Genomic DNA, 21,953 nt, shown 5'->3' with positions numbered 1-21,953 from the left:
AGTGGTTCGAATTGAAAGTTAAAGTCTCCCCCAAGAATTATTGACATAGAGGGGTCTAACCTTTGGATAAAAGAATTCAGAGCTTTAATTGTTTCCGACTCTTGTCCATTTTTGGATGGTCTGGAGTAGATATTTATTATTGCTACTTTGGGTTTGCTTGCGGGTTTTAATAAGACACACTGTATGTCCAATGAGTTTGTTTGTATTTGGGTCGCCTAGATACCCAGGTGGGTACCTATCCAAATTGACAACCCACCCGACGAACGGCCTCTGCCTGTAGAGACGGCCAAAATGTCAAATGTTGCGAAAGACGAGCTACTGCTCTCTTCCAGTGCCCAGGTCTCTTGCATAAGGCATATGTCATGTGTTGCCATAAAGGCCGCCCACTCTGGGGTTAGTAGCTTATTTTTTAACCCGGCTATATTCCATGAGATCAACTTTCAACATCCTTCTTGTGGAATTTTGAAGCCCTCTCCTTCCCCTTCTACAGGAGTAATTTCATTTGAAACCCCATGGGCTGCACCTTCTGGACTAGTGGTATGAGATTGTCCACCCATGCCCCACCTAGACTGTAAACTTCAGTCGCAATCATCCATACCACTAAACACATCGAACCTGTTAAGTGTCTCCAGGGGTGTGAAGGGCCTCAGATGGTCCATGCTTCTGTTAAAATTTGTGTTGACTCTGGGGGGTACAGTATTCCACCCGTAGGGATCTGCAGCAGGCATTTGATATTGTGAAAATATAATACCCAAGCTACACCAACGTCAGTATTTTCATGTGGAGGGGCGCGTAAATGTTCTTACACACTTGTTTCTTAGTTTTTTCCCCAAGCGCCCTGTATCCATAAAGTATACAAGAAATCTCAATGGAGCAAATAAGATAGTCCAATCACAAAGCTTCTGTCTTGAAGTCTGTTATTTTAATTTCCACAGGTTCATGATACTCCAAATTACAGCCGACGCGCGTTTCGCCCTCTGGGCTTTCTCAAGGCTTATTGAGGTCTGATAACTAAGGTTTGGAAGATTTGGAAATAATTCCCTTTGTTAGGTGTCCCTTGATATTATACAATATTCCGTTCCGCACAATGATTGGGACACATTTATAGATCAGTGGTAATTACTCAGGCTTCAATTGATATTTTATAAAGTTCAGAAAAAGATTTATTGTGGTATCCAGTTTAGATATCCATTGACATTATTAGTCATGTATCGACATGTTGGCCATGAGTTTCATAGGATTTTGATAGATCCCCAAATACTGAGCGTGTTAGTTTTCGGCCATGATATGTACCCGGTCAGTGCCGGTTCCGTCTTCCATCAGATGGAAGACGGAACGGGCACTGACCGGGTACATATCATGGCCGAAAACGAACACGCTCAGTATTTGGGGATCTATCAAAATCCTATGAAACTCATACATGACTAATAATTTCAATGGATATCTAAACTGGATACCACGATAAATCTTTTTCTGAACTTTATAAAATATCAATCTTATTTGCTCCATTGAGATTTCTTGTATACTTTATGGATACAGGGCGCTTTGGGAAAAAAACTAAGAAACAAGTGTGTAAGAACTTTAACGCGCCCCTCCACATGAAAATACTGACGTTGGTGTAGCTTGGGTATTATATTTTCTCATATGTGACCTTGATTCGGCTGAATCTAAGGACTAACTGACACTTTGGTGGGTAGGTGTCATATACCTTGAAGCACCCTGGCCTTGGTTGCCATAGATACTATCAAACTATTTCAATATAACTGGCATTACTTTGTAGAAGTGCGGCTTATTGTAAGCAAACCCATAATCTATGTTCATACAATTTGATATTGTGCATGCAACAAATGCCTGGTGTTAAATGGGGTTGGAAAATATGTATGGGTATGTGATTCTCCACTTGTGTAGTTTTATTATTGTTTCCTGCCTGTAATACCTAGGAAGTACCATGTTTTTTAAGAAATGTACCTTTTAAAAATAATATTAATAATTGTTGCTTGGTAATTTCTCTGAGTTTCCACCGTACTCTGTACACTTTTTTATTAAGAATTCAATACGTGGCAGCCAGAACCTCCCCTCCTCTCAAGATCCAAAACGCTACCGACTACACAGCGGAAGTCGCCCGTCGGCGACGAACGTTCTTTGAGGTGAAAAAAGAACTGAGGTCCAGAGAACTGCCATATTCAATGCTCTTTCCTGCGAGACTACGGGTGGTGGCGGAGAACAAAACGTGGTTCTTCGACAACCCTGAAAACGTACAGGAGTGGCTCGAGGGCTGGAGACCGGGTCAGAACCACAGACGGACAAATCGTTCCAAGAAAGATCGAACTGGAGGCCAACGCCAGGACTCCCAGGCTTCGGGAGGGGGACCGGACAACAGTGACTCTTTGGGAGCAGAAGGTGGCAGGGAAGAGTTCGAGGAACAATGACCATCTGGAAAACTTTCTTATTTGTTTTGGTAATGAGACTTTAATGCTGCGTACGCGCTTCCCACCATTGGACACTGGGTGAAGGGCCTCCGAGGGTGTGAATGAGAGACTGCCGGAAGCGGAGAGTCCCTCACCCCAACGCGCAAGTACACTGTTTGGGGGATGGGGTATGCACTCTGCTCAGTTGGGGGGGCGGGCAGTTTTGAGTCCGTGCAGCAGGGGGGCAGGGAGGGGGGGGGGAACAAGAGTTGGGTAAGTTTGCACTACGGGACTTTTTGGTCCTGCAGGTTCATGTTCTAAGCACACGTATGTTTCCAGGCATGTTTTACGTAACTGAGAGCATCTGGTCTATTCGGGGCACTGGGAGAATGGACTGTGGGATACAGTCACGCCTGCCCTACACCTGCCTCTACCTGCCACCTCGCCAACGGCGAAGGGGCTTCAGGGCGGATCACTGTTCTTCTTATGGCTGGAACGGATAGTCACACCACACCGAACCCACTGCTTGTCATGTCCTGGAACGTTAGAGGTCTAGGGGATAAGATTAAGCGGGGGCTGGTGTTGCAAGGGATAAGAAGACGGGGGCCTGCTCTCATTCTCCTACAGGAGACACACCTGACGAGGGGCGGCCACGAAGGCCCTAGATAAGAGAGGCTATCACATGATAATACACGCTGAGTTTACTTCGGGGTCCCGTGGCACGGGTATCCTGCAGAAGAAATCGTCCCATTTTCTTGTAAAGTCTACAGCAACCGATGCTCATGGCCGATTTGCGGCAGTTCATGGCCAGTGGGAGGGGAAACTTTTAAACGTAGTTTCTGTTTACATACCACCAGCACTACACTCTGAGGCTTTGCCAGATCTTGGTAAATTTTTGCTGACCCTCCCTGATGGAGACCTACTCATAGGTGGGGATTTTAACATGGCACTCACGACCACCTTAGACCGTTCCCCCCCACGCACACACATAGAAGGGCCCAACAGGCTCCAGACATTTCTGGATGCACAGGGGTTGGTGGACATATGGCGTACACTACACCCTAACCAGCAGCAATACACGTACTATTCGGCCACACACAACTGCCTCTATAGGATAGATTATTTCTTCGCTTTGAATAACGGACATCTTACTGTAGCCGAGACAAATATACAGCCACGGGGCGTCTCAGATCACTCACCACTCACCTTGACGATCACCACCACAGACACGAAACGACAAAGGTTATTTCCGATCTTCCCTGGCTATCTAAAAGTTCCCCAGATCAATAAAGACCTGAAGAAGGCTACGCGGCTCTACTTCGAGGAAAACCGGTCCTCGGTAGACTCCCCCTCTACGTTATGGGAAGCGTACAAGACAGTGTTCAGGGGTCAGGCCATAGCCGTAATTGCGAATCATAAAAAGGCACACAGACGAGAGGCCTTGGACCTAGAATTGGGCCTCGAGAGGGCCAACACAGCCCATATGGCAAGTCCTTCGGATGACACTCTCCATGATCTCCAAGTCCATCAGCGTCGCCCCACCGATCACCTGCGGAGGATCACGGTGTCGGACATTGCGGCAACGCAACATAGGGTATACGACATCGGGGACAAAGCCAGTAAACTGTTGGCATGGTTGGACAAGAGGCAGGGGGGAGAGAGGAACATCCTACAACTTACTGACCCACATGGCAACGACCACACCCGCCCTGGCGAGATAGTGGAAGTCCTCGCGGATTATTTTACTGAAGTGTATACCCCAGAGATGGTGGTGGGAGAGGGTGAGGTCCGGGTTGCCCTTGAGCACGTTCCCCTGCCGGAATTGACGGCAGAGGCGTCAAAAGACATAGATGCGCCCCTGACGGTGGAGGAGATTCAGTTGGCTATCGGCGCCCTTCATCCGGGTAGGGCTATGGGCCCCAATGGGATTCCCATTGAATGGTTTAAAATTATGACGGAGTCCCTGAGCACACCCCTACTTAATATGTATGAAGAATCTAGAGTGAAGGGTACGCTGCCGCCGGATCAACGGATGGCAACTATCATAGCAATACCGAAACCAGGTAAACCCCCCAGCGAATGCTCGTCGTATAGACCCATTTCCCTGCTGAACCCAGAGGCCAAAATTATCGCTAAGGTGTTGGCGAGCAGGCTCCTGCCGTGTTTACCTCAATTGATCCACCCGGACCAATCCGGCTTCATGCCACATCGCAGTACTGCTTTAAATCTCCGCAGGGTGCATGGAGTAGTGGCGCGAGTCCCGCTGCTACGGGAACCGGCCGCGATCCTTTCACTGGACGCCAAGATGGCGTTCGACATGGTGGAGTGGAACTACCTCTTTGCAGTGCTCGCACGTATGGGTTTTGGCCCGGTGTTCATCTCCTGGATACGCATGCTATACAGAGGCCCCATAGCCAAAGTGGCATTTCCAGAACTATATCCTTAGGCCGAGGCACGCGACAGGGGTGCCCGCTTTCACCCCTTCTCTTCGCTTTGGTTTTAGAACCGTTGGCGGTTATGATTCGCACCACGCAACTCCTGAAAGGAATTCAATGGACCCCGCAATGGGAGGATAGAGTGTCCCTCTACGCGGACGATATGCTGATTTATCTTACAGACCTGGGAGAGAGCCTCCCTAACCTCCTGGCTCTCTGTACTGCACATGGGCGAGTCTCGGGCTACACCATTAACTGGGCGAAGTCCATAATTTTTGAGCTACGGGGACCACTTCCGCCACTCCCGGACTCCTGTCCGTTAGAACTAGCGCACACGTCCTTCAAATATCTGGGGATTCATATCACCCGGGACGAGGCAGAGTTCGCACGACTGAACTTGCAGCCCCCCTTAGTCCGTCTCCGTAGTGATGTACAACATTGGAAAGAACTCCCCCTAACGCTATTAGGACGGGCAGCGCTCTTTAAAATGATGGCTCTGCCACACTTCCTGTACGTCCTCGAAAACGCTCCGTACTTGGTGCCGGATAGCTTCCTCCAGAAAATAACGGCACAGATCTCAGGCCTGCTATGGAGCAACCAACCAGCCCGAATCTCACACGCAAAATTGAACAGGGGGTGGTACGACGGGGGTATTGCGCTACCCAACATACAGCTGTACTACTGGGCGGCCCAGCTCAAAATCCTTAATCAGTGGATACACGCCCTGTCGTAAATATTTAATTTACCGTCTTAATTTCTATGCAGGTAAGTACTTAATCAATAATAACTCAATCGGAAAGAAAGAAACAGAGTCCGTGGTGTTAGAGTTCTTAGGGGTTTTATTCCTTAAAAAGGAATCGTTCCGGAACTGGATATCATGTTCCTGCAACCACAAGGGGTTCAGGAAGGGATAGAGCAATATTTTATTGACAATACATAGCTTATATACTTAATTCACATCATAGAAAGCAATATAGTAGGCGTAACAGCTGAGAGAAGACAAGATAACAGCATCCACGTGTTACTAGTACGTAATCAGAAGGCGTGGACTAGGCGTGAACTAGAGGTGTGCGCTAGAAACGTCACAGGTAGGTGTCATAAGTGGGTGGCACCAAACAGAAATGTTGCAATGTCAGCAGAAATCGGAGGCTTGGATGTGCGCGCAGCTGCATGACGTGTGATTGACGTGAAACTGGAGGGTGCAGGGGACTTGACATTTACACTAGCGGAAAGAGACAGAAGTCTGGCATGTTAGATCAACTCGTACTTCTATCATATCTGATATCTGATGTTTTGGGAACCATATTATCTGAACGGAAAAGGTCTCTGGGGCAGAAGCTATTCTATACTGACTGTGAGTGCGTGTATAAGCGCCTAAGTGTCTGCATGAGAAGCGTGGGGGCATGGGCCTTCCATGGGAGCATGGTAACAGAGGCTATGAATTACTTGCATGGAGACAGGCCGGCCCTTCTGCTCTGCAGCTGCGGGGGATGTTTACTGAAACTAGTAGGCAGGAATGTATTTTCGAGGAGCGGAACAGATAATTCGAAGGTTGTAGTCAGTCTTGGCAGGCAGCAGGCTGAGCTAAGCGCGGTGGGCCGCGCTGGAAGTAAGTCAGAGTTCACGGGTACAGAGACAGCCTGGGCTGAGGCTTTCAGAGTCAGAAGCCAGAAAAAGGCTCGATGGCAGAAATTCAGGGCCTACTTTGCCAGAGCTGAAAAACGTGTAAAGTACACTACAAAAAGACGTTGGCATAGCATACTTAGGAACGGACTATTCAACCCATTCAGGGTGGGTCTGAAAGAGGACACGTTAACGTTAGACGCAAACGTATTTGCGTCTTCATAGCTGGCACAGGAGGGAAGTTACATGCACTTTAAGCTGGTACATGGAGACGGTGGGGTACACGATAGGGAACACAACTTGACCATAAAATTTATATTTCCTCATTCCCTCCTTGTTCCCTACGGACCCTTCATGATATATCGATCCTCATGAATCGATCAGTTTGTTCTTGTAACATCATTTGTTTTTCTTTCTTTCTTTGACGTTGTGAGAGAAAACTGGAATGTTCAATGCATGATGTGGCACACAGTCCACAAATCGCTGGCCCACACTGTAAGCACAGGCAGCAACTGAATACTAGGACTAGGCCAATGCCTAGGAAGGATAGGATCTTCCATCCCCAAGCGGTTAACGTTGTCCAGAACCAACCGGACCAAGTCCAGGTGCCTGGATTCTGATGTATCAGATTGGCAATTTTATGAAGACGTGTAATAGCTTTGTATACAGATGGCGCGTTTTCTGGAATGAAAACACAGCAACTTGACCCGATGACCTTACAGGCTCCACCTCTATCTGCCAAGATGACGTCAATAACAAGACGATTCTGAAGGACAACAACCCGCATGGCGGACTGCTCTTCGGTTAAATTACCCAGGGCGGAGGCAGTTTCATTCACTACTGCTTCAAGTGTTCTAGTTAATCTGCGTATTAGTTTACTATTTTGGACGGGGCCTAAGAAGAAAAAGAATCCTTTATTAAAATCTGTGTATTGTTCCCATGCCGTTTCTGTGTAGTCGACAAGCGAGAGATCTCTTCTGAGTCTATTCTTTACTAGATTTGTATTTCGGTGATAATCAGGAGGGGCTAGAAAAACAGGTGGCAGGAGGAATGCAATATAACAGGTACCATCCCAATCTGGAGGTAAACGTATGTATGCGGTATGACCACAAACAAAATAAGAATGACGGATAGCTTTAAAGGACGATTTACCATGATCACTGAATTCGACCACAGTAGTACATTTACTATGACCTAAGTGTACTGAACCCTTCTTCCTGACACATAATTCACCAGTGACTGGTAATACTGACATAGCGGGCAGAACTGGTGCAGCTTCGGATTCAACAGTAAGAATCATAAGGTTAATTGTGTAATTACCTAATCCATATACTTCATTTTCTAGATCAGATCCTATTCTAGTGGGGAGTCCCTCCTTATCAGGGTAACAGACATCGAGCAGAACTAAGTTCAAGTTTCCCCAAACCCAGCTCCCTTTGAAAACAGCTATATCAGGATCTAAAGAATTTATTATTTTTAACCATGCACCACAGGAGCCATTGTGAGTGAACGGGTACGGAAAGAGAGGCAGAGCTCCCTTGTAATTCTGGTAGGGAGGGAGCCGGCCACATATCCAGCAGTTTGTAGCATTATTAGTCTGATGGGAATGATGTAACATACTAATGAATGTGTTGTTGCGCAGCGCAAGTCTGTAAGAAAGTTCATGTGGAGGTAACTCGCTAAAAGAATGTTCAGCAGAAACATTGTAAGCAGATTGTTCACGCTTGAAAATAGGGTAATAGATAGGAAGCAGTATACTTGCAACAATAATCAGAAGACTTAGAAAAAACATAATTAATAATGTCACTATACAGTGACTACGCAGTGATTTGCAATATGTACGTTTCTTGAATTGTCTCTCTCTCTCTCTATCTCGATCTAGGGGATACATGTCAGAAACTATTTAACCGATTCACCTAGGGGAGGACTTAAACAATTAAACTGTCTGACTTGCTAGATCGGAGTTTTAGTTTATACTCCTCTTGGGGAGTTTTCTCTCGTTCGGAAACTTTAAAGTCACTAGGCTCAATACAGTCTTTGGAAGGGGTGGACGAGTCTGGATCTGGTTTCAGTTCATTGCATTGTTTAATATGGCTCGTGTGGATCCACCCCTTTCTGCCCTCCACTTTCACTGCGGTCCTCGTAGTAAGAAGGACGGTCTTCGGTGCTTTCCAGCGGGGCTCCAGCGGACTTTTCCTGTCGAAGTTCCTAATTAAGACCAGGTCCCCAGGACGGACATCATGTGGTTTTACATCAGTGTTGTCAGGGAAAGCTGCGGCAACCTGTGAACGACATGATTGGAGTGCAGACATCAAGGAGGCAAGGTAATCTGTCAACATGTTACAATCGACATCAGTAATTTTCTTAGGAATGGGCGTCCCCCACATATTCGGTGGTCTACCAAAGACCACTTCGTACGGGGATAGTCCTGATCTCGAGTGGGCAACCATTCTCATGTAGAACAGTGCAACTGGCAGGGCGACTATCCAGTCGACCCCTTTCTCTTGACATATTTTACCAAGGCGGGTCTTTAGTGTCTGGTTATGCCTCTCTACAAGGCCTGCGGCTTCGGGATGTCGGACACAATGGAATTTCCACTGATATCCTAGCAGCAAGGAAACTTGTTTCATTAATTCGGATGAGAATGGCTGTCCGTTATCTGAGTACACGACACGAGGCAAGCCGTACCGTGGGAAGAATTCTCGAACCAGCTGCTTGGCAGTGGTCGGAGCAGTGTAATCTGGGACTGGATATGCTTCGGTCCAACGGGAAAGTGCACAAACAATTACGAGGATATATTTGAATCCTCGACAACGGTCCATCTGGATATAATCCATCTGGAGTACTTCAAAAGGGTGATCGGGGGGATGAAATCCACCTTGCTCTACAGGGACGCTTTTACCTGGATTGAACTGACAACAGATCATGCAAGTACGCACTTTCTGTTTTGCTGCTGCTCGTAAGTGTTTATTGCTCCAAAGATTTTGTAAACTGTCTAACATCGCTTTTTCTCCTAGATGTGCTGGACTATGTGCTGTATTGATTATGACTTGAACCATAGAGTCAGGGAGAAACCATGTAGATTTTCCCTTCGTCATCCAACCTTGATCTGTCTGGATCCCTCCTAGTTCAGTCCATTTCTTTATTTCATCTGGGGTAGCATGTGTCTGAATATCGATTACATCTAGTGTGGGATCCCTGACTGTCATACAATTTGTCGGTCCTATTGTCTTTGTCACGTCAGTTGTCTGAGTGTGAGTCAGTGCTGTATGTTTTGCTGTCTGGTCTGCCAGGTCGTTACCCTGGGAAACAGAATCTGTAACTTTAGTATGTGCTTTACACTTCATGACGGATATGCCTGAAGGCAGATGTATTGCTTCCAACAGTGCTTGAATGAGGGGACCGTGTTGAATCTTGGCACCATGAGAGGTCAAAAAACCTCGTTCTTGCCATAACATTCCGAAGTCGTGTACAACTCCGAACGCATAACGGGAATCAGTGTATATGTTGACATTTCTGTTCTTGGCTAGTATACAGGCTCGGGTCAGAGCAATAAGCTCTGCCGCTTGAGCGGACAGTGTGTCAATACGATGTGTTTCTTTAACTTCGGTTTCGGTGGTCACTGCATACGCGGCCACTAATTCTCCCGTACTTGTTCTCATACATGAACCGTCCACATAAAGTGTCAGGTCTGGATTTGTCAGTGGAACATCTGTTAAGTCTCGTCGAGGTTTGGTTACTGCATTAATGATCTCTATACAATCATGCGGGGCTGGATCTGTCATAATTGTAGGTAACAATGTTGCGGGGTTCAGAATGCTGCAGCGTCTGATTTCTATGTGTGGCTGGAATAGCGTTAATTCGTAACCTGTCAGTCGGGCTATAGTCAAGTGCTGAGTCTGGGTTCTGTTTAAAAGAACCTCTACAGAATGTGGAACTTGTACTGTTAATGGATGGCCTAAAACAATTGAATCGCTCTGTCTAATTGCTAATGCTGTTGCTGCTACTGACTTTAAGCACGCAGGGAGTGCCTGGGCTACTGAATCCAATGTACTTGAAAAATAAGCGCAAGGCTTATGTGAACCTGCTTGGTCTTGAGTGAGGACAGACAATGCTGTACCATCACGTTCTGTAACAAAAAGTGTAAACGGTTTACTGTAACATGGTGTCGCTAAAACTGGTGCTCGACATAATGCTTTCTTTAATTCCTCAAAGGCTTGTGTGTGTTCCTGAGTCCAAGGAAGGACAGTCGAAGTCGCTGCCTCCTGTGTTGTTAACTGGATGAGTGGTTTAGCTAGAAATGCATATTGAGGAATCCATTGTCTGCAGTACGAGGTGAGGCCTATGAAGGCCCGCACTTCCTTTTGTGTCTGGGGTCGTGGCATATTTACAATTAACTGAATGCGATCGGGAGTGAGCTGTCTCCCCACTTTGGACAGCAAGTGACCCAAGTACACAACTTGCTGAACACAGAATTGTAGCTTCGAAGGAGACACCTTGTGTCCCTTGTCGGCCAGAAAATGTAATACTGTCAGTGATGCTTGTTCACATTCGGGCTCACTTCGTGCGGTGATCAGCAGATCATCGACGTATTGCAGTAAAGCGGTGTCAACTGGCATTTGAATACAATCTAGTTGTCTTTTCAGTGCTTGACTATAGATGCTGGGGCTTTCTGTGAATCCTTGAGGTGCGCGGGAAAATTTGAAACTTCGTCCATTTAAACTGAATCCGAAGAGGTATTGGCTCTCTGGATCAATGGGTACACTAAAGAAGGCGTTCTTGAGATCAATTACAGTAAAGAACGTTGCTTCAGAATCAATAGCAGTCAATAGGGAAGAGATATCGGGGACCACAGGGTACTGTGGTACAATGCATTTATTCAGTTCTCTCAGATCAATCACCAGCCGATATACTGGCGGTGCATTGGGATCAGTACGTTTAAGAATCGGAATGATGGATGAATTACAGATATTGGAGTCGGTCTCTACGACCACTCCTTGGGCAATGAGCTCTTCAATGATTTCCAGTAAAGCCACTACAGCATCAGGTGGTAACTTGTATTGTCTGATTCGGGGTAGAACAACTCCTGTCTTGAGTGTAACACGGTATGGAGTGATATGCATACAACCTACATCAGTTGGGCCTTTTGCCCACAAGTGATCTGGTACATTTTTCAATCTGACATCAAACTCTCGTAATACATAATGACCCTTGAAATCCCGCAGAAAGAGTCTAACTCCCTCCGGGGAACAACATATAACAGCTCCTAGAGCCTTCAATGTCTTTATTCCTAACAGATTTTCTGGACATGATTTCGTAAGTAACAAGTCTGTAACGCGTGATAATGGACCCACAGCCAGGGGGACTGGTTCAGATACTTCATTTACAATGGGCTGTCCTGAAAAACCAAGGGAAACATTCTGTGAGCCTGAGAGGGGTGCCCCTGGGACTTCGTCATGGCTTATTGTAGTGCGGCTTGCCCCTGTGTCAATTAAAAACTTTCTGTCTTTTCCCAATACTTGACTGTGTACATAAGGGCCTTCTTGATCTACAGGAATTTCAATAAGAGGCAAACCTAACTCCCTCTCTAGGCTGTTTCATGCGTATCGTTGGTAATCGGGGTAAGCAGCTTGGGCATACTGGTACATCTGTTGGGAAACTTGTTGAGTCGCGGCTATGGGCTGTGGCTGTGATACCGCTACTGTCTGTGCTGTATGAGATGAAGCATGCATAGGCTGCGTGTTCTGCATGGGCTGTACGTTCTGTGAGGTCTGTTGCTGGGCCTGATCTTGTCTTGATGGATGCGGTCTCTCTTTAGTTTTACCTGTTGATATGTTATGTTTCAGAACTGGACATTCATGTACGTAGTGACCTGGCTGCTTGCAATAGTTGCATGTCCCTTTAACGGGAGCTGCGGTGTGACCTGTCTGGGTCGTACCCTTTCTTTGGCCATCGGCTGGAACTGACTGGGCTACTAACATTTTCATTTTCGTGTCTTTCATACGTTTCTGTTCATGGTCTTGTTCTTCTCTAATTCTATTCTGATGGTATTGTAACATTTGTAACATCTGTGATGGCGTATTTGCTTGCCATGTACTCTCAACCTTGTATACACGGTTTTTAACTGCTAACAGGGAATTCTCGACTAACTTTGATACAAAAAGATGCGGGTACGACTCGCTACTTGGTTTAAGACCACTATTAATAATAAAACATTTCTCGAATCTTGAATAGAAGTCACTAGTATCTTCGTCGAGCTTCTGTTTACATGCTGAGATTGCGTCCCAGTCTTCCTTTCTAGTTGTCAATAATCTTGGCAGAACCTGTACTATCAAACCTGGTAATGCTTTAGTTTTCTCCCCAAGGCCTACCCCTGGGACACGTTTGTTCTCTTCGTCTTCTATTTCTGCCCATACAATCTTTTTCTCTCCCACCTCCCATTCCTTTTCCTTCAGTTTCTCGTAGATGCCCGTGGGCAGCAGTACCTTTAACATTTTCATGATATCTTCATATGTGTAATCCCCCATCAGTAACATGTCTTTAAGTTCTCTGTGAAAACCTGCAGGGTCTTTATCATGACAGGGTACTAGTTTCTTCATTTCTAACAGTTCTAACTTAGTCAGAGGCGTGTGTACATACACACGTTTCAAGTTATGATCCTCACCCATAACTGGATGTACTTCTCGTAAGGGGTTCTGACTTTCAATGCCATGCAGACGTTCCATATGATACATTTTTCTTTCTGATGGCGGAGCGGGAACATATTCGGAGCTTACGAAAGTGTTATATCTATGTCGTTGTTCTAGAATTATTTGTATTAACTTGGTACTTAGTCCTCTCCATCTATCCATGAGTAGTGCTTCTAATGTTTCGTGTAAGGGACCTGGATCAGAATGTTGGTTCCTGTATAACGTAAGGAGGTGCTGCATCATGTATACACCTGCTAATTTCTGCTCGTCTGGGGAAAGGTTCAGGAATGTCTGTGCTACGGTATCATCATTGTATATGTCTGGATTGTCAGCCCATAATATTGCTGACCGGGCTAGTTCTTGTTCATCCATAGAATTGAGTACATGGTACCCTATTCGGTCTCGAAGCCTTTTATCAGTCTCCTGGAACCGATGTTCAGGAGAATTCGGGTTGGTTAAGCCAGAGAGAAAAACTCTCTTGCTTTCTGGACGAATGCCTTTCCTAAGGTAAGTTCCCTTACCTACATACGCTATAGTATCTGTAGTCTTTTCTGGTTCTTCAAGTTCTTCTTCCCCCTCGGAGGAAGCCTTTTCTTTCTCTTTTTCGTGTATTTCTATCACTGCTTTTCTTATTTTCTTGTACATACTGGCTATGCAAGTCCCCTTATCATGTTTTCCTTCAGATATATTTTGGCCCCACCTGTTGAGTCCATCTAATTCATCCTGTTCTGTTTCAGGCCTGTCTCGTTCTCTTATTAGACAATTTATGAAAAAACGTAGTATATATGCTTGAGTGTCAACTTTCTGATGCTCCATAGCATCCTTAATACTGTCAGGGTCTTTCCCAGTCTGAACAAAGTGATATATTCTATCTAGGCGCTCCTTCATTCCTGCAAATAACAGCAGGAAATCAGTAGCAGATCGTAACCGAAGTGATGCCATCATCATTCTATCGTCTTTTCCGGGTACTGGATCATATCTGCAAACTGCAAGTGGTTCTTTGAGTAGGTCAAGACGGGGTGATTTGAACGTGAAAGGACTCTGCATATCCCTAAGGTGTACTCTGTGTGTTAATGGCGGGGTCCGAAAACCCCCCATCGCACCTCCTGAGGCGGAAGCTTGGACATTATCTCTCTGTGGAGTCTGTATCTGAACTTGAATTTGTCTTTTAGTAGGGTCCGGTAAAAGCGGTTTCGGTAGATCAACTTTAGGTGCGGGAAGTGGTGGAGGTGGAGGAATGGTCGGTCGAACGGGGAAACCTGGTTGCAGTTGTGGCGGAATTTGGTCTGGAGGCGGGTTGACACCGCCGTCACCGTCAGTAGGCGGGACGCGAACAGGCAGATTGGTGTAAGCGGGTGCTACATCCTCTAGATAGGAATTCAGGAATATGTCTTTAGTGGTCCTGTGAGTTACTTTAGTTGGAACCAATGGTGGCGGCAGATTTTTCGGTATTTCTGAAATGGCCTCAGGCGAACCCTCGGCCGCGAGATACATACCGTTTACGAGATTATTTCGTGCGCGGTCTATTTGCTTTGATTTTACTCGGATCCCTTCAGTAACTAATTCATTTTCTTGGGTTTGATCTGATTCTTTAAGTCTGTCTTCTCTACGTAGTGCTTTTTCAGCACGCTTATGTGATTCCTTACGCCAAAACTCTATGGCGTCTTTCTGAGATTGTCTGGCTTTCTTTTTCCATAATGCTTCCTCTACCTTCATGATGCACTCGGCATCCCATGTTCCGGTAACAGGCCATCTGTGTCTCTCGTCTAGATGCTTAGTATAATCGGCCCATAAATCTAGATACAATATGGCATCTAAGCCATGCTTATGGTACATAAAACTTCCAGGAGTGTCCCTAGGGGGAATAGGAATTTCTTCCTCTAGTATCCCTTTCCTAGTTCCTATCTGCTTTAACTTGTTGAAGAACGGCATCTTGTTTAATACTGAATACAGCTAGTTATACAAGAACACAATAATGCACATTAAAAACAGTCACACTCATACCACGACATTAATCACATGAAAAGACATTTGATACATATATGACTACCCCCTATACCGGATGTACTGCTAAACAGCACAGATACACTGTCAGAGACAATGCAAAACTTGAATAACTGACTTGAATGACTGATGTACTGCTAAACAGTACAGATACACTGTCTAAAAACAGTGCAGACCGGACTTGTGTACCCAAACCCGTCTAGATACGTCCCAGCAATGGTACTCACCGGGAAGCACGGAAAACAGAAGGCCTCGGAAAACTCGACTGGACTGGACCGGACTCGACTCGACTCGACACGTGGATACTTCGGAAAACTGGTGGGCCTCTTGACACCTCGGACCTTGCTTCTTTCGGCTAGGCTCTGGTCGGGATCCTCCGCACTCCTCACCGCCTCGTCTGGGTGCTGATCGCAGTCTTCGTCACCTCCGTGGGCCAGAGGGAGATACAGGAAATCCTGCCGGTACGCGTAGTTTCCTTCTAACTGATGGCAGGGGACAGAGCTTGCAACGCACCAACCGGCGCGTGGGGTGGGGGAGGGGTCCCTGTTCGAGCGCCAAAATGTCGTAAATATTTAATTTACCGTCTTAATTTCTATGCAGGTAAGTACTTAATCAATAATAACTCAATCGGAAAGAAAGAAACAGAGTCCGTGGTGTTAGAGTTCTTAGGGGTTTTATTCCTTAAAAAGGAATCGTTCCGGAACTGGATATCATGTTCCTGCAACCACAAGGGGTTCAGGAAGGGATAGAGCAATATTTTATTGACAATACATAGCTTATATACTTAATTCACATCATAGAAAGCAATATAGTAGGCGTAACAGCTGAGAGAAGACAAGATAACAGCATCCACGTGTTACTAGTACGTAATCAGAAGGCGTGGACTAGGCGTGAACTAGAGGTGTGCGCTAGAAACGTCACAGGTAGGTGTCATAAGTGGGTGGCACCAAACAGAAATGTTGCAATGTCAGCAGAAATCGGAGGCTTGGATGTGCGCGCAGCTGCATGACGTGTGATTGACGTGAAACTGGAGGGTGCAGGGGACTTGACATTTACACTAGCGGAAAGAGACAGAAGTCTGGCATGTTAGATCAACTCGTACTTCTATCATATCTGATATCTGATGTTTTGGGAACCATATTATCTGAACGGAAAAGGTCTCTGGGGCAGAAGCTATTCTATACTGACTGTGAGTGCGTGTATAAGCGCCTAAGTGTCTGCATGAGAAGCGTGGGGGCATGGGCCTTCCATGGGAGCATGGTAACAGAGGCTATGAATTACTTGCACGGAGACAGGCCGGCCCTTCTGCTCTGCAGCTGGGGGGGATGTTTACTGAAACTAGTAGGCAGGAATGTATTTTCGAGGAGCGGAACAGATAATTCGAAGGTTGTAGTCAGTCTTGGCAGGCAGCAGGCTGAGCTAAGCGCGGTGGGCCGCGCTGGAAGTAAGTCAGAGTTCACGGGTACAGAGACAGCCTGGGCTGAGGCTTTCAGAGTCAGAAGCCAGAAAAAGGCTCGATGGCAGAAATTCAGGGCCTACTTTGCCAGAGCTGAAAAACGTGTAAAGTACACTACAAAAAGACGTTGGCATAGCATACTTAGGAACGGACTATTCAACCCATTCAGGGTGGGTCTGAAAGAGGACACGTTAACGTTAGACGCAAACGTATTTGCGTCTTCATAGCTGGCACAGGAGGGAAGTTACATGCACTTTAAGCTGGTACATGGAGACGGTGGGGTACACGATAGGGAACACAACTTGACCATAACATTTATATTTCCTCAGCCCCGCAAGAGGACCCAGCGTTCAAGGCAGACAGGGCACAATTGGGTACGAACAGTTTGCTGGCCCCACTGTACCACCGTGGTGTGGCGGCAAAACTTACTGGGTCTACAAAACACACAGTTCGATTATGGTACAAGGCACAGGCAAAGTTGAAATGGGATGGGACCGTCACGAAACTCACACCTCTATGGGACGAAAAGGCGTTGGGCCACCTGCGGCGCTCCAAGGGCTTCACACAGTGGGACAACATCGGAATCTCCACAGTGGGGGACATGTGGACGAGGGAAGGAGTAATTTCCTTCGCAACTCTGCAGGAGCAATATGACTTGGGGGACACAGAACTTTACAGGTACATTCAGGTCAGACATGCACTACAAGCGGCGATCCCGCCTGACACGTCACCACCCGAATCCTCCCCTCTGGAAGACCGTCTACTCACTGACTACTTGCAGGAAGGGGCGACGTCGATGACGTACCGCAAATTGGTTAACAATATGCCTGATCCACTGGGGAAACTGAAAGACAAATGGATGTTGGAGGTGGGTGATCTAGACGAAACCGAGTGGAACGCAGCCATGGCGTCCCCACGTGAAGCAGGCATATCTTCCAAATTCCGCCTGGTGCAGTTAAAAATTCTACACAGGATTTACTACACTCGCACGACGCTACACAAACTACACAGGGCTGATCATCCTTACTGTCTTAGAGGTTGCGGGGCAGAAGGCTCTTTCATACACACGATTTGGGAATGTCCACTGATTATTAGTTACTGGCAACGGGTATTACGCACCATGGCCCAAGCACTACACACCTCACTCACTCTAGACTCGCGACTGTGCCTGCTGAATATCTGGGGGCCGACCGACCTCACCTTTTATGCAAGAACTTGGACTACAGTGGGGCTGGTGACAGCGAAACGAGATATAGCACAGAAGTGGGGGTCGGCTGATCTCCCCACACTGGCCCAGTGGATCCGCAACATGGACATGCTCATGCTGACTGAGAGGGCGGTGTATAAACTGAGGGATAACCCACGCAAATGGAACGGGGTCTGGCAGCCCTGGAACTCCTATAGGGGGGACATATGTGAACCACTGGAAGAGGACGATCTCGAGGGATCTGAGAGTGACGAGGACCACTGATTGGGTGTGTGGATGATTGTTGGGTGATACACGGATGCGGGCTGGACTTACATAGAGAGGGTGGTATGGGGGAGGTGAAAAGGGGCAGGGGGCTTAGGAACATCTGATTGGTCCCTCTGTAGATAGACTGTGATGCGAGATATTGAAGACACTACCTCACGTACATGCCGAACTATGTGTGCTCTTCTTACTGTTTAAGTTTCTTAAAGGCAAAACACAAACAAAACACATAAAATGCAAACTGTATTTTTACGATACATGTATATTCCTTTTCATCATGTCACCAGGATGGCCGGATTCACAACAGGACCTCAAGGGGCTGTTACACCTTCTGTCCTTTTACGTTTATTATGTATTCACAAAAGACCCTACGAATGTATATGAATATATGGCTGATGATGATGACGATGCTATTTCTGTTTTGCACCAAAAATAAAAAAATTTAAAAAAAAAAGAATTCAATACGTAAAAAAATCTAAATACACTGTACTACACTATATTCGTAAAAAAGATTACAGTGATTTTTAAAATGTATTTCCTTTATTTTTATAAACATTTTTTTAAGTACCACAGTACCTCCTTGGCAGTACTGCTTCCCTCTGTAAATGTTTTTGGGGGAACATTGAAACTGTAAATAATTTTTCCCTACCTATTTCCACTTTAATGAAGTGGTAATATTTAGAGGAAAATAACAAAACCTTAAACTTACCTATATCTATGCCCTAACCCAAACACAGGGAAAGTGGTCTTTACACAACACGATTGCCTTGAACTTTTTAAAAGCAGTCATTAGCAAATCACATAATGACTTGTCATTGACATGTACCACAGTAGTTTTGACAAATTGCGCAAAACTACCATGGTAACCGATATTACTAAGTTTAAATGCCTTATAACATACTTAACCTACTTACCTCTACAGTTAGATAGGACCAAGCTTCCACAGGAAATTGATTTTTTGGGTTTGCTTCTAACTTTGATGCTTTTTGATGAATCCTCACAAAATTTTCTACAACAAAGGTTATGCAAGTTCAGCTCCTTCCTGGAAAGAATTTGCGTGATCCTTCAAGGGAGGGCTAGCAAAAAGGAGGGGGGTGAAAATGTGTTTTCTACTTGCAATTTCCCATATGAAAAGTAAACAGTGCTACAGCCAAAATGGCTGAATGGAATTATATCACATTTTAAAGAAAGCTAGACCTTTACCCTGAGGTTGTGCTTTTTGTGATTTGATGTGAATCCATTTAGTATTTTTGGAGAATTTAAGGTTCAAAATGTATTTCTAGAGATGTGGTAATAACACTGACCTGCAGATACGCCTTAACAGACATTATCCTCCTCTCCTTTTTGACCAGTGAATCTCGACTGTAAGTTTGAACCTTTCTTTTGCGGTCCTAGTTTTAAAGAAAGTTGTGCGTTCTTATTAGCTTCTCTCTAACCACCTCCTCTGCTCTCGTGTCTCATTACATTAGGGTCCAGAATTCCTCACACTCTCAGAGATCCCTGGTGTGGTGGCATAACTCTCTTCCTTTATTGTGCTTAAGTCTGCATACTGGTTTTGATTGCCATAACCTCTGTTAACTCACTGATGACCGGTTTGAAGGTGGCAGCTTTTGATGCAGAGGTTTTCAGGGTTGATGTCTTTTGGGGTGAAACCACGCACCATAGCGTGATTTAAATTGTCTCTTTTCTATGTGGACAATGTAATCCACTGAAGGGTACTCGAATATAGAGCTAACTGTTTAATTGACTATTTCCCCTTTCAGATATTCTAATTGTTTAAACAACACTCCTGTCTGGGATATTTCTTACAAGGGCCTGCTCTAGGGTGGTGCGATTGTGCCACAGCAGAGGGTGCTGACTTGGGGTGGGGGTGTCATGTTTATTGTTTTAAAAGCACCTGATGCCACATTTGTTGTCTCAGCAATTTTACATCATCAATAAAAATGATAAGATAACTCTGGTGATTAATGTTCTTCCTGGATAGAGACTGGAGCTTTGTCTGGTAGTGGAAGTTTTGATTCATCCTAGTGCAGAGGGTTAATATGCCTGCTGCAAAGAACGTGTTCCATTCAGATCACAAAATGCATATACTATAAATAGGGAGGTGGGTTATCATATTTGTCAGAGAGATCCTTTTGTTACTTGCAGTTTAAACGTTAAAATCCTTATATAGAGCAGGGAGCTATTAACTGTCATCAAAGAGCTGCATGCAAACTGCAAGGAATATATGACGCCTACATGTTTTTTTGCCCAGTCTTTCATTATCCTAATAGTGCAAAAAAGGTTTATTTGGGTAGAAATCAATTCTTATTATTAAAGAAAAACCCTAGCAATGGTGATACAATTTCAATTCTGAATGTGTGCCTTTCCAGACCAAGGACTCTTAAACTATACGACCTACCTGTATGGATGACATGTGAGTCCTACACCTTGTAGGCCTGTGTCTTATATAACATTTCATATACACTGATTCACACACCTATGATTGTCTCTGAGCAATGTATGTGTCATGTAAAGTTTTCTGACACCGTAAACTGGTATGAGTGGCGCTATAAAACTAAATGAATCTAAGAGACAGTGGTTATGGAGACTTGCGGGGCATTGTCAAGCGGTGAAGTAAGGTAATCCATGGCGAGGTGGTCATTGGGGGGTGCCAACGAACACTGTTGCACAGGGCACCACCAGTACTAAAGCTGGCCCTGTTTCTTAGCAATATTAGTTCTTTATGTAGGAGTAACACAACATTCCCACAAACCACAGATATAAAGAAGAAATCACAGACATTTTGAAGAATGTCATTTTTAGCAGCGTAATGCTCACATTGGGAAGGCGGACAGCTACTCTAGCTCCAAGATGTCTGTAAAAGACATCAGTAAAAGATATGATACATGTCCTATTAACAGGAATGACATAAATGGGCCACTCAAAAAAAAAAAGTTTGGGTGTGGGGGTCATTTGTTTAAACCACATGTTGGGTAAGGTTTTAGGCTTTCTTTTAGAGGTTTGTGGTAATGGGCTAGCTGCCCACAATTGGTGGCTGTTCCATACACAACCCTTTTGCATTGTAGATTGATGACGCAGAGGGATTATTCTAACGTTACACCAACCTTTTGATTCAGAGTGAGCTTTTTACCCAAACGTTGGGCCACAGGTTTTTCCAGTTGGCATTTCACCCCAGTCCTGGGCCTCACATGCCATGCCTTTGAATCCTGTATTTCAATCCCAAGACGCATCTCACTCATAAGTTAATCAATATAGTAAAAGGCAGTGAACTAACTGCTTCATAACCAAGAGCCAAAACAATGTCAGTAGATCAAGCTCTCCGACCATCTGCAAAAGAAGGATCTATTTTCTGCATGTGGCAGTGAAAAAAAAAAACACTGAAAGTTTTTTAATATTAGACCCAGTTTGCATGGAGGAAGTATTCTTCAAATGAACATGATGGGATTTCGGGATTGCACCCTCCAGGAAATATTTTTTTTAAATGACGTCCAATGATCTATTTTGTAGGATAATATTCAAATTAATTCGTTTGAAAAGCAATAGGTTTTAGAGGCTACTCTGAAGAGAAACTCCTAAAATACTCCAATGCAATATTAATTAAGCAAACTTTATTTGGTTTCTTCAGTTAAAACAATAAAAGTCATACAAACATTATTAAAAGTCTGCATATGTACAAAATAGCAATACAGTACAACAACTGTAATCTAATTACAGGACAAAAAATGAATCCCACTATCGAAGTTAATCACAACTTAACCTAAGCCTGATAGCGGCCCTTAAAAAACTATGCATGTACAGTACAGTGTCATTTGAGAGAAGTTGTAAAAAAATAAAAGCGGGTCTCACCCTCATAAAACAAGCCTT

This window comes from Lissotriton vulgaris, chromosome 10, assembly GCF_964263255.1.
Source record: "Lissotriton vulgaris chromosome 10, aLisVul1.2, whole genome shotgun sequence".
In the NCBI taxonomy this organism is placed as follows: Eukaryota; Metazoa; Chordata; class Amphibia; order Caudata; family Salamandridae; genus Lissotriton; species Lissotriton vulgaris.
This window is presented reverse-complemented; position numbering follows the sequence as displayed.